Raw genomic sequence first — 13,649 nt, 5'->3', positions numbered from 1 at the left:
TGGCAAAGATGCAAATGTGCATACAGTTAATTGAAACAGAGTCTCCAACTGTTCTAGAGATTTGGAAAAAAAAAAAAAAAAAAAAAAGTCTATGACTCCTCTATGCAAACAGACATTTAGGACCAGTGTTCCTCCATTACCAAAACTGGGGTCACATCATCTGGCACCAAGGAAGACACTATACAGTGGTCAAGGAAGTACAATGGTGAAAACATCAGCTTCAGTCATACAGACCTGGTTTTAAATTTGGCTCTGCCAATTACTAACTTTGTATCCTTGGGCAAGTTCCCTGTCTCCTCATCTCTAAAACTGGAATAATAATTCCCTCATAGAATTGTTGAGAAGATTAAATGAAATAATATGCGCCAAGAATAATAAATAATAAATGGGAGTTCACTTTTAAGAATTAAGCAAGAGAATCTTACATGTGATAAATGCCAATAAAGAGAGGAGGTATGTATAAGGTGGAAAGGAGGAAGTGAAGGAAGAAATGGGGGTAAAAATATTCCATTTTTATAAATCATAACCCTCAACAAACTTCTTTTAAGAACTTAAGTATTTCAGTATAATTGTTTAATGGGAACTTTCAATAAGCTCATAATCTAAAACAAAGGTGCTTCAACCTGTTTATAACTGTCAATCCTTAAAAAATAGAATGTCCCATACACAAATGTAAAGAGCCTTGGTTGAAGAATGTAATATTAGGGCTTCCCTGGTGGCGCAGTGGTTGAGAGTCCGCCTGCCAATGCAGGGGACATGGGTTCGTGCCCCGGTCCAGGAAGATCCCACATGCCGCGGAGCGGCTGGGCCCGTGAGCCATGGCCACAGAGCCTGCGCGTCCGGAGCCTGTGTTCCGCAATGGGAGAGGCCGCAACAGTGAGAGGCCCGCGTACCGCAAAAAAAAAAAAAAAAAAAAAAAAAAAAGAATGTAATATTAATATATTGCATTATATATTACATATAATATATATTACATATAATATAATTATATAATTAATTATATTAATATTAATATATCGGGATAGGGACTCAGGATAGAGGATGAATGCTTGCTGCCTTGTCTAAATGAACCAGCCCAGTGCATCTGTACAGGTGAGCCACAGCAAAGCCAAGAAGTGACAGTACTGATAATGGAAAGTAGCAGTGGCGACAATGGTCTCTCACTTGGCTTCAGCCTGCACCATTTCAGTATTATACTTTTGAAAAAAATCACTCAGATGAACAAAGGGCATGGGGAGGCATGCTTTTTGTTCACTTAACATTTGTGAGGACACTTGCAGATTGGGACAAAATGTATCTTAAATCATGCACTACCAAATTACTACATTACAATCTGTAACGTGCCCAATGTCATACAGTCATTTAATAAGGAAAAGAACGGACATCCACATTTTATGTAAGAACAGTCTACCTACTTATTAATTAAAAAATCACAAACTAGAAGCTTTTTGCTGACTTTTTAATGAGAGTATTCTTTTCTTTCTCCCTCTCTCTATTTTGCATTCCAAAGTTGTTCAAAAGTTATCCTAAGATGGCCAAATGCCAGAGCACTATTTCTTGGGGTCGAGGGGCGGGGGTGGAGAGGAAAGATTAGCAAACTTTTTTTCCGAATTTTATTTATTTTTATACAGCAGGTTCTTATTATTTATCTATTTTTAAAATTTTTATTTATTTACTTTTGGCTGCATGGGGTCTTCGTTGCTGCGCGCGGGCTTTCTCTAGTTGCGGCGAGCGGGGGCTACTCTTCGTTGTGGTGCTTGGGCTTCTGATGGCAGTGGTTTCTCCTGTTGCGGAGCTAGGCGTGCGGGCTTCAGTAGTTGTGGCACGTGGGCTAAGTAGTTGTGTCTCACGGGCTCTAGAGCGCAGGCTCAGTAGTTGTGGTGCACGGGCTTAGTTGCTCTGCGGCATGTGGGATCTTCCCGGACCAGGGCTCGAACCCATGTCCCCTGCATTGGCAGGTGGATTCTTAACCACTGTGCCACCAGGGAAGTCTTAGTTACCTATTTTATACATATTAGTGGATATATGTCAATCCCTATCTCCCAATTCATCCCACCACCACCACTACCACACCCCACTGCCCCACTTTCCCTCCTTGGTGTCCATACATTTGTTCTCTACATCTGTGTCTCTATTTCTGCCTTGCAAACCAGTTCATCTGTACCATTTTTCTAGATTCCACATATATGCGTTATGTGGCTTTACAAATCAAGCCTCTCTTGGTGTGATTACCAGGTAAATGGCTGACTGTGATAACCACTTAACAAGGTTACTTTTCTTTAGCCTTTACCACACCTATTCAATCCTGCTGCTAGGACAGTCTTCCTAAACAGATCACTCATCACCTCAAACACTTTTCATTCCTTGTCCTCTATTCCAACTCTTCTACCAGCACCTTCCTTTCACTGTCTGGTCATAACCTCCCTAGACAGCTGAAGCTCCCAAACTTCCCCGCACATATCCCCTCCTATATAACCAAAGCAGACTCCAGGTTGTCCTCAAATTATTCTGTATGTGTCTGACTTGGTGCCTTTGCTTCTTGCCAAAAGGAGTCCATTTCTTGTATCTTCACCTATCAAAATTCTACCTATTTCTCAAATTTTGCTCAAATGGCTTTTTAAATTTTTTTTTTCACACAACTGTCTCTCATCGCCCCAGTTAGAACTCATCTTTCCCTTATTTGTACTCTGAGAGGACTTGATCGGTCTTGTACTGTGGTCACTAGAGTTTGATTTTTATCCCCTGAATTCCAAGTTTCTAAGGGTCAGGGAGCATACCCTTTTCATTTTTTGTACCCCTTAGAGCATGGAGCACAGTGACTTTTAATCACACTGAACTGTGCTGCATATTTGATATCTAGGAAACCATCAGTAATAACATTTATATCTTTTCTGAGAAGCAGTCCACACAAGGAATTCTTTGAGGGAAATTTCTTAACTGGCTCACCAACTCCTGGACTTTATGGTTTCTGCTACAAAGCCCCCACTGAGCCCATCTGATATACGCACAGTACACAGAAAGAGCAGCCAATTCTCTCCTGACAGAGTGAGTAAGAAAGTGAAGAAGGAAGACACATGTGTAGGAGGAAATACCAAATCCACAAATATGGAAACAGTGTTTGTGAACCTCTTTCAGCCAGATCACAGACATCTTTAATTTCATCACACTTCCTTAAAAGGAGCAAGTCGGGAAATGGGGAAGGGAAAAAAATATCTTTATGCTTTTTTATTTCTTTTAAAGTCTTCCAAATTTTTAGATTAGGTCATCTGTAACTCTAAGGAGAATAATGTATAATCTTTGAGAATGCACCTTACGTTTCTTGGCCTTTTGGCTAAGATCAAGTGAAGAATTCACCTAGACTTCAGAATTTCAACCACTAGCAATTAATACAAGGTACATGCTAGGGCAAAATAAACATAAATAAAAAATTAACAGGAACTCTTGTTGGTTATCCATTTTACATGTAGCAGGAAATGCATATTCTATTACTTTTAAAATATAACCATGGGACTTCCCTGGTGGCGCAGTGGTTAAGAATCCACCTGCCAATGCAGGGGGACATGGGTTTGAGTCTGGGAAGATCACACATGCCGTGGAGCAATTAAGCCCGTGTGCCACAACTACTGAGCCTGTGTGCCACAACTACTGAGCCTGCACACCACAACTACTGAAGCCCTCATGCCTAGAGCCTGTGCTCTGCAACACGAGAAGCCACCGCAATGAGAAGCCCGTGCACTGCAACGAAGAGTAGCCCCCCACTCACCGCAACTAGAGAGAGCCCACACACAGCAACGAAGACCCAACGCAGCCAAAAATAAATAAATAAAACAAAATAAAATATAACTACCCTCGGGGGAAATCTAAGAGTTAGTACTACAAACACACATATGCCAAAGCACACGTGCAGGCCCCAGTCCTTCCAACACCACGGACACCTTTCTGTCCCCACCTCCCAGTTATATTTCTAAAATGGCACTTGGGATTGACATATACACAGCGCTATATTTAAAACAGACAACTATGGGACTTCCCTGGTGGTCCAGTGGTTAAGACTTCACCTTCCAATGCAGTGGGTGCGGGTTTGATCCCTGGTTGGGGAGCTAAGATCCCACATGCCTCATGGCCAAAAAACCAAAACATAAAACAGAAGCAATATTGTAACAAATTCAATAAAGACTTAAAAAATGGTCCACATAAAAAAAAAATAGTAATACAAATAAAAAAATAACATAGATAACCATTAGGACCTACTGTATAGCACAGGGCACTCTGCTCAATATTAACAATCTAAACGGGAAAAGAATTTGAAAAAGAATAGATACAAGTGTATGTATAACTGAATCACTTTGCTGTACACCTGAAACTAACACAACATTGCTAATCAGCTATACTCCAATATAAAATAAAAAGTCAAAAAGAAAACAATAACTCTTGAAAATCCAAAAATAAAACTCATCTCTGTCTCCTTATAATTGAGGTGCTTTTTTCCTAGATCTAATAGATGTAACGAACACACAAGCAAAGGCAAAAAATGAGTTTAAATATAACTTGTCAAAGATAACAGCTAATTTAGGGTGGCATTTGAAATAAAGTGTTTCTCTCCTTTTTATGAATGTATTGCTGATGAAAATTTTACAACTTAATATTTTTATACTCATCATCATAATTAAAATATTATGAATATGAAAAGTATTCCAAAATACTACATCTTCTTTTCTTTTCTTTTTTTAAATTTTTACTGCATTGGGTCTGTTGCTGCACGTGGGCTTTCTCTAGTTGCAGTGAGCAGGGGCTACTCTTTGTTGCGGTGCACAGGCTCTCACTGTGGTGGCTTCTCCTGTTGCAGAGCACGGGCTCTAGGTGTGCGGGCTTCAGTAGTTGTGGCACGTGGGCTCAGTAGTTTTGGCACATGGGCTTAGTTGCTCCGTGGTATGTGGGATCTTCCTGGATCAGGGCTTGAACCCGTGTCCCCTGCACTGGCAGGTGGATTCTTAACCACTGTGCCACCAAGGAAGTCCCCCAAAACACTACATCTTCTGAAAGCAATATCCCCAAAGAAGAAAATTTTGTTAGTTTTCTGCTGAATTCCTAAATATAGCTGTCATTTGGACCAAGAGCCAAAAATCAAATGTTATGGTAAAAAATCCTAGCATTTCAACAAAGCAAGACTCTTACTCCAACAACAATTCTTAAACACCTAAAACAATCAAATACACTACATTCTCCATTTTATTTCTCAATGTCTCAACATTGCCCCTGGATGGATAATTTATTTTATCACTATAATAACCAAGTCAACAGAAAAATGCAAAATTGCTTACTAGAAAATGTTTATAATTGTTGAAGTATATCCCCTACAGAGTAAGTTTGTCCTTCTACAAGTCACATAGCTGTAGTATAACAATAAACTATTCAATTGTACTGTGAAAGTAGATATTCCTACACTCTCCATATGTATTCAACACTGGTCATTTATTCAATCTAAGACTGGGCTCCCCTTACTCAATCTGAAACTGGGGCCTCTGACCCCTAAGATGTTTGCTGGGGTTAAGCTTAGATTTGTGGTTTTATCAAAGTGAAGACTTCTAAAGCTGTGCTGTCCGATCTGATTGTCAGTAGACACAAATGGCTATTTAACTTTCAATGAATCATAATTAAATTTGAAATTCAGTTCCTTAGTTACATTCATCAGCCCTCCAGTGCTCAAAGGCTACACGTGGCTCTCATATTGGACAGCAAAGATCTAGCACTTTTCCATCATCACAGAAAGTTCTACTGCACAGTGCCATTCTAAGGATGACCGGTCTTATAGGTCATAGTTGCTTTAGTGCCATGGCTTCAAGACAAAGTGAAAGATAGAACTGATAATGCCACCTATCAAGTTTGTTCTTTTATTTATAGGCTGACAATCAAATCGTTATGATGTTTCAGACTAGAGTCCCCACCACCTCAGGATCTAAAAACATGAAAGAAAAAACGTGGTCCCTTGGCAGATTCAAAGAAAACAAACCAACCAAAACAACTACAACTACAACAAAACAAAAACTCCACCATGGTCCATAGAGCATATGGGCTGTTCTACCAATGAGAAACTCAGTGTTAAGCATTTTGGACAAAAATAGTGCTCCCCTTATTTAAAAACTGCTCACATCTGCTATATACACATATTGTCCTTAGCAGGTACGTGCATTTTCGCCTGACCAAGAAGATAGGCTTCCTCAAGATGACTGGCTTGCAGAAGCAACATGGTCAAATGATACAAACAAAGGTTTTGAAACCAGATAGGAGCTAAGTCCTGTATCCCTTCATACATGCTCACTAGTTACATGACTTTTGAGCAAGTTACTGAATCTCTCTGCATCTGAATTTGCCAAAAAAGAAAGAAGCAAAAATCAGGTCTACTTCCCAGGCTTGTTCAGTATTAAGAAGATAATGTATGTTTGGCATCAACTAGCACAGTATGGGACACAAGGAGTTGCACCAGCAACTATTCTAGAAGACAAAAAACAACAACAACAACACTCATTCACAGTACAAAATAACAATGCCACTGGTAACAGCTATTAGTAAACCAAATCTTTTTATTTAAAAACAGCTTTATTGAGCAATATCTGACTCATCATACAAATCACCCTTTTGAAGTGGAAAACTTCCCTAACATGGGAAAGGAAATAGTCACCCAAGTCCAGGAAGCACAGAGAGTTCCATACAGGACAAACCCTAGGAAAAACACACCAAGACACATGTTAATCAAACTAACAAAAATTAAATTCAAAGAAAACTTATTAAAAGCAGCAAGGGAAAAACAAAAAATAACATACAAGGAATCCCCATAAGGTTATCAGCTGATTTTTCAGGGGAAGAAGGGAGGACAGAAGGGAGGACAGGATGTACTTAAAGTGATGAAAGAGAAAAACCTACAACCAAGATTACTCTAGCCGGCAAGGATCACATTCAAATTCGATGGAGAAGTCAAAAGCTTTTCAGACAAACAAAAGCTAAGAGAATTCAGAACCACCAAACCAGCTTCACAAAACATGCTAAAGAAACTTCTCTAAGCAGGAAACACAAGAGAAGAAAAAAGACACACAAAAACAAACCCAAAACAATTAAGAAAATGGTCATAGGAACATACATATCAATAATAACCTTGAATGTAAATGGATTAAATGTCCCAACCAAAAGACACAGACTGGCTGAATGGATACAAAAACAAGACCCATATATATGCTGTCTACAAGAGACCCACTTCAGAACTAGGGACATGTACAGACTGAAAGTGAAGGGATGAAAAAAGATATTCCATGCAAATGGAAATCAAAAGAAAGCTGGAGCAGCAATACTTGTATCAGGTAAAACAGACTTTAAAATAAAGACTGTTACAAGAGATAAGGAGGGACACTACATAATGACCAAAGGATCAATCCAAGAAGAAGATATAACAATTATAAATGTTTATGCACCCAACACAGGAGCACCTCAACACATAAGGCAAATGCTAATAACCATGAAAGGAGAAATCGACAGTAACACGATAATACTAGGGGACTTTAACACACCACTTGCACCAATGGACAGATCACCCAAACAGAAAATAAATAAGGAAACACAAGCTTTAAATGACACAATAGGCCAGATAGATCTAATTGGTATTTAAAGAACATTCCACCCAAAAGTGGCAGAACACACTTTCTTCTCAAGCGCACATGGAACATTCTCCAGGATAGATCACATCTTGGGTCACAAATCAAGCCTCGGAAAATTTAAGAAAATTGAAATCGTATCAAGCATCCTTTCTGACCACAATGCTGTGAGATTGGAAATCAATTACAGGAAAAAAACTGTAAAACAACAAACACATGGAGGCTAAACAGTACACTACTAAATAACCAAGAGACCACTGAAGAAATCGAAGAAGAAATAAAAAAATACATGGAAACAAATGACAACAGAAACATGATGACCCCAAACCTACGGGATGCAGCAAAAGCAGTTCTAAGAGGGAAGTTTATAGCAATTCAATCGCATCTCAAGAAACAAGAAAAATCTCAAGTAAACAATCTAACCTGACACTTAAAACAACTAGAGAAAGAAGAACAAAGAAAACCCAGTCAGTGGAAGGAAAGAAATCATAAAGATCAGAGCAGAAATAAAAGAAATAGAAACGAAGAAAATAATAGCAAAGATCAATAAAACTAAAAGCTGGCTCTTTGAGAAGATAAACAAAATTGATAAGCCCTTAGCCAGACTCCTCAAGACAAAAAGGGAGAGGATGGAAATCAATAAAATTAGAAATGAAAAAAGGAGAAATCACAACCAACACTGCAGAAATACAAAGGATTATAAGAGACTACTACAAACAACTCTATGCCAGTAAAATGGACAACCACGAAGAAATGGATAAATTCTTGGAAAGGTACAATTTTCCAAGACTGAACCAGGAAGAATTAGAAAATATAAACACACCTATCACAAGTAATGAAGTTGAAACAGTAAGTAAAAATCTTCCAACAAACAAAAGTCCAGGACCAGATGGCTTCACAGGCGAGTTCTATCAACCATTTAGAGAAGAGCTAACACGGATCCTTCTCAAATTCTTCCAAACAATCGCAGAGGGAGAAACACTCCCAAATTCATTCTACGAAGCCACCATCACCCTGATACCAAAACCAGAAAAAGATATCACAAAAAGGAAAATTATAAACCAATATCACTGATGAACATAGATGCAAAAATCCTGAACAAAACACTAGCAAACAGAATCCACCAGCACATTAAAAGGATCATACACCACGATCAAGTGGGATTTATCCCAGGGATGCAAGGATTCTTCAATATACGCAAATCAATCAATATGATACACCACATTAACAAATTAAGAAATAAAAACCATATGATCATCTCAGTAGATGCAGAAAAAGCTTTTGACAAAATTCAACACCCATTCATGATAAAAACTCTCCACAAAATGGGCATAGAGGGAACCTACCTCAACGTAATAAAGGCCATATATGACAAACCCACAGCAAGCATCATACTCAATGGTGAAAAACTGTGCATTTCCACTAGGATCAGGAACAAGACAAGGATGTCCACTCTCACCACTCTTATTCACCATAGTTTTGGAAGTCCTAGCCACAGCAATCAGAGAAGAAAAAGAAATAAAAGGAATACAAATTGGAAAAGAAGTAAAACTGTCACTATTTGCCAATGACATGATATTATACATAGAAAATCCTAAATATGCCACCAGAAAACTACCAGAACTAATCAGTAAATTTGGTAAGGTTGCAGGATACAACATTAATGCACAGAAATCTCTGGCATTCCTATGAATGCCAACAATGAACCAACAATGAAAAATCAGAAAGAGAAATTAAGGAAACACTCTCATTTACCCCTGCAACAAAAAGAATAAAATACCTAGGAATAAACCTGCCTAAGGAGGCAAAAGATTTGTACTCAGAAAACTGTAAAACACTGATGAAAGGAATCAAAGATGACATAAACAGATGGAGAATTATACTATGTTCTTGGACTGGAAGAATCAATATTGCGAAAATGACTATACTGCCCAATGCAATCTACAGATTCAATGCAATCCCTATCAAACTACCAACAGCATTCTTCACAGAATTAGAAGAAGAAATCTTACTATTTGTATGGAAACACAGGAGACCCCGAACAGCCAAAGCAATCTTGAGAAAGAAAAATGGAGTTGGAGGAATCAGTCTCCCCAACTTCAAACTATACCACAAAGCTACAGTAATCAAGACAGTATGGTACTGGCACAAAAACATAAATATAGATCAATGGTACAGGATAGAATGCCCAGAGATAAACCCACACAAATATGGGCACCTAATTTATGACAAAGGAGGCAAGAACATACAATGGAGAAAAGACAGCCTCTTCAGTAAGTGGTGTGGGGAAAAGTGGACAGCTACATGTAAAAGAATGAAATTAGAACACTACTTAACACCATACACAAAAATAAACTCCAAATGGATTAAAGACTTAAATGTAAGACCAGACACTATAAAACTTTTAGGGGAAAACACAGGAAAAACACTTTTTGACATAAACCACAGCAAGATTTTTTTTGACCCACTTCCTAGAGTAACAGAAATAAAAACAAAAATAAACAAATGGGACTTAATTAAACTTAAAAGCTTTTGCACAGCAAAGGAAACCATAAACAGGACAAAAAGACAACTCTCAGAATGGGAGAAAATATTTGCAAGTGAAACAACAGACAAAGGATTAATCTCCAAAATATACAAACAGTTCATGGGGCTCAATATCAAAAAAACAAACAATCCAGTTAAAAAATGGGCGGAAGACCTAAATAGACATTTCACCAGGGAAGACATACAGATAGCCAAGAGGCACATGAAAAGATGCTCAACATCACTAATTATTAGAGAAATGCACATCAAAACTACAATGAGGGGCTTCCCTGGTGGCGCCGTGTTTGAGAGTCTGCCTGCCTATGCAGGGGACACGGGTTCGTGCCCTGGTCCGGGAAGATCCCACATGCCGCAGAGCGGCTGGGCCTGTGAGCCATGGCCTCTGAGCCTGCGCGTCCGGAGCCTGAGCTCCACAACGGGAGAGGCCCGCGTACCGCCCCCCGCCAAAAAAAAACTACAATGAGGTGTCACCTCGCGCTGGTCAGAACAGCCATTATCAAAAAACCTAGAAACAAAAAATGCTGGAAAGGGTGTGGTGAAAAGGCAACCCTCCTACACAGTTGTTGGGGATGTAAATTGATACAACCAGTATTGAAAACAGTATGGAGGTTCCTTAAAAAACTAAAAATAGAACTACCATATGGGGAGTTCCCTGGTGGCACAGTGGTTAAGAATCCTCCTGCCAATGCAGGGGACACGGGTTTGAGCCCTGGTTCGGGAAAATCTCACATGCCGCAGAGCAACTAAGCCCATGTGCCACAACTACTGAGCCTGTGCTCTAGAGCCCATGAGCCACAACTACTGAGCCTGAATGCCACAAATACTGAAGCCCATGTGCCACAACTACTGAAGTCCTCACGCCTAGAGCCCATGCTCCATAACAAAGAGCAGTCTCTGCTCCCGCAACCAGAGGAAGCCGGTGCATGGCAACGAAGACCCAACACAGCCAAAAATTAATTAATTAATTAATTAAAAAGTATATTAAAAAAAAAGAACTATCATATGACCCAGTAATCCCACTACTGGGCATATACCCTGAGAAAACCATAATTCAAAAAGAGACATGCACCGCAATGTTCACTGCAGCACTATTTACCATAGCCAGGACATGGAACCAACCTAAATATCCATCGACAGATAAAGAAAATGTTGCACATATATACAATGGAATATTACTCAGCCATAAAAAGAAACAAAACTGAATTATTTGTAGTGAGGTGGATGGACCTAGAGTCTGTCATATGGAGTGAACTAAGTCAGAAAGAGAAAAACAAATACCGTATGCTAATGTATTTATATGGAATCTAAAAATATATATGTATATATATATATATATATATATATATAGGTTATATTCTGTTGGACAATATATCCTTATAGCTTATTTCTTTTTGAATTTTATTTATTTTTTTATACAGCAGGTTCCTATTAGTTATCCATTTTATACCTATTAGTGTATATATGTCAATATAGCCAATATTTTATAAAAACTATAAATGGAGCATAACCTTTAAAAATTGTGAATCACTATATTGTATACCTGTAACTTATATAATACTGCACAGCAACTATACTAATAAAAATTTTTATTCCAAAAAAAAAAAAAATGGTACTGATGAACCTAGTTGCAGGGCAGTAATAAAGAGGTAGATGTGGAGAATGGACTTGATGACATGGGGTGGGAGGGCGAAGCTGGGGCGAAGTGAGAGTAGCATCGACATGTATACACTACCGGATGTAAAACAGTTGGCTGGTTAGAAGCAGCAACATAGCACAGGGAGATTGGCCCGGTGCTTTGCGATGACCTAGACGGGTGGGATAGGGAGGTTGGGAGGCAGACTCAAGAGGGAGGGGATATGGGGACACATGTATGCATATGGGCAATTCGCTTTGTTGTGCAACAGAAAGTAACATGGTATTGTGAAGCAATTATACTCCAATAAAGATCTATTTAAAAAAAAAGCTTTATTGAGCAATCTCTGACACATCATATAAATCATCTTTTGAAGTGTACAATTAATTCAATGTGAATCAAGCCTTTTTAAAAAATTGATTAATTTTTGGCTGCGTTGGGTCTTCGTTGCTGCGCGTGGGCTTTCTCTAGTTGAGGTGAGCGGGGACTCCTGTTCGTTGCAGTGCGCAGGCTTCTTATTGTGGTGGCTTCTCTTGTTGTGGAGCACAGGCTCTAGGCATGTGGGCTTCAGTAGCTGTGGCATGCAGGCTCAGTAGTTGTGCCTCGTGGGCTCTAGAGTGTAGGCTCAGTAGTTGTGGCACATGGGCTTATTTGCTCCACGGCACCTGGGATCTTCCCGGACCACGGCTCGAACCCATGTCCCCTGCATTGGCAGGCGGTTTCTTAACCACTGAGCCACACAGAGAAGCCCCTGAATCAAGTCTTTTAATACATAATTCAACATTACCCAGTACCCAGTATGGGCTACTGACTATGTAAGGTTCTAGAGCTGTGGCTCTCAAATGGGGACAATTTTGTCCACCAGGGCACATTTGGCAATGTTTGGAGACATTTTTGATTTTCATGATGGGTGGAAGCTATTAGTATTTAATGGATAGAGGCCGGGGATGCTGCTCAACATCCTACAGTGCACAGGACAGCCCCACAACAAAGAATTATCCAGTCCAAAATGCCAGTAGTGCTTAGGTTAAGAAACTTGTTCTTGGCATACAAAGATGAACAAGAGACAATATCTGTCTGTCCAAAGCTTACTGTGTGGTGAAAGAGTGCAAGGTGGAAACAGCACAGGATGCTAAGGTTGCAGAGAGAAGAGGATGCTTAAGCCAAAAAATATTGGAAGACAAACAGGAATTTGCCAGGGGTACTCAGGATGGAAAGGAGTGATTTCACGTAGAGGGACTAACGTGGAAAAATACTGATATGCAGAAAGCATGTTGGAGTCTAAGAAGTTCCAGGAGTTCAGAATAGTTACAGCTCAGGAGAGAAGAAGAGAATAGAAGATTACACAGGAGCCCGATCATCATGGTTTTGTATGTCATGCCAGGAAAGAACTTGGACTTGATCTTATAATCAGTGGTCAACAAACATTTTCTGTAATGAGCCAGATAGGACTATCTTTAGGCCATACGGTCTCTGTTACAACTACTCAACTCTGGGATCATAGTGAGGAGAAAGCAGCCATCGACAATCCGTAAGTGCATAATGAATGTGGCTATGTTCCATTAAAACTTTACTTACGGGCACTAAAATTTGAATTGCATGTAATCTTCAGGGTTAATAAAATATTCTTGTCCTTTTCATTTTTTTCTACCGTATAAAACTGTGAAAACTATTCTTTACCTGTGGGCTGTAGCTGTACATAAGCAGATAGTGACAGTAGTTTGCCAAGCCCTGCTATAGTGAATACACAGGACTTCAAGGTGACAAGGCAGCTGATCAGATAAAAAATGAAGCGGGGCATTTTTCTTGAGATCTCAGGAAGGACT

The 13,649-nt window shown here is 39.3% G+C and overlaps 1 protein-coding gene across 3 annotated transcripts in view; it reads right to left on the bottom strand.

Moving 5' to 3' along the window:
- The window catches only part of BCAS3 (BCAS3 microtubule associated cell migration factor), a 592,536-nt gene that overhangs the window by 225,599 nt on the left and 353,288 nt on the right, over positions 1–13,649 (bottom strand). The window lies entirely within an intron of this gene.

Source organism: Lipotes vexillifer, unplaced genomic scaffold, assembly GCF_000442215.2.
Source record: "Lipotes vexillifer unplaced genomic scaffold, Lipotes_vexillifer_v1.1 scaffold788, whole genome shotgun sequence".
NCBI classification, from domain to species: domain Eukaryota; kingdom Metazoa; phylum Chordata; class Mammalia; order Artiodactyla; family Lipotidae; genus Lipotes; species Lipotes vexillifer.
The sequence above is the reverse complement of the archived record's forward strand: the minus strand, read 5'-3'. Positions and strand labels throughout refer to the sequence as shown.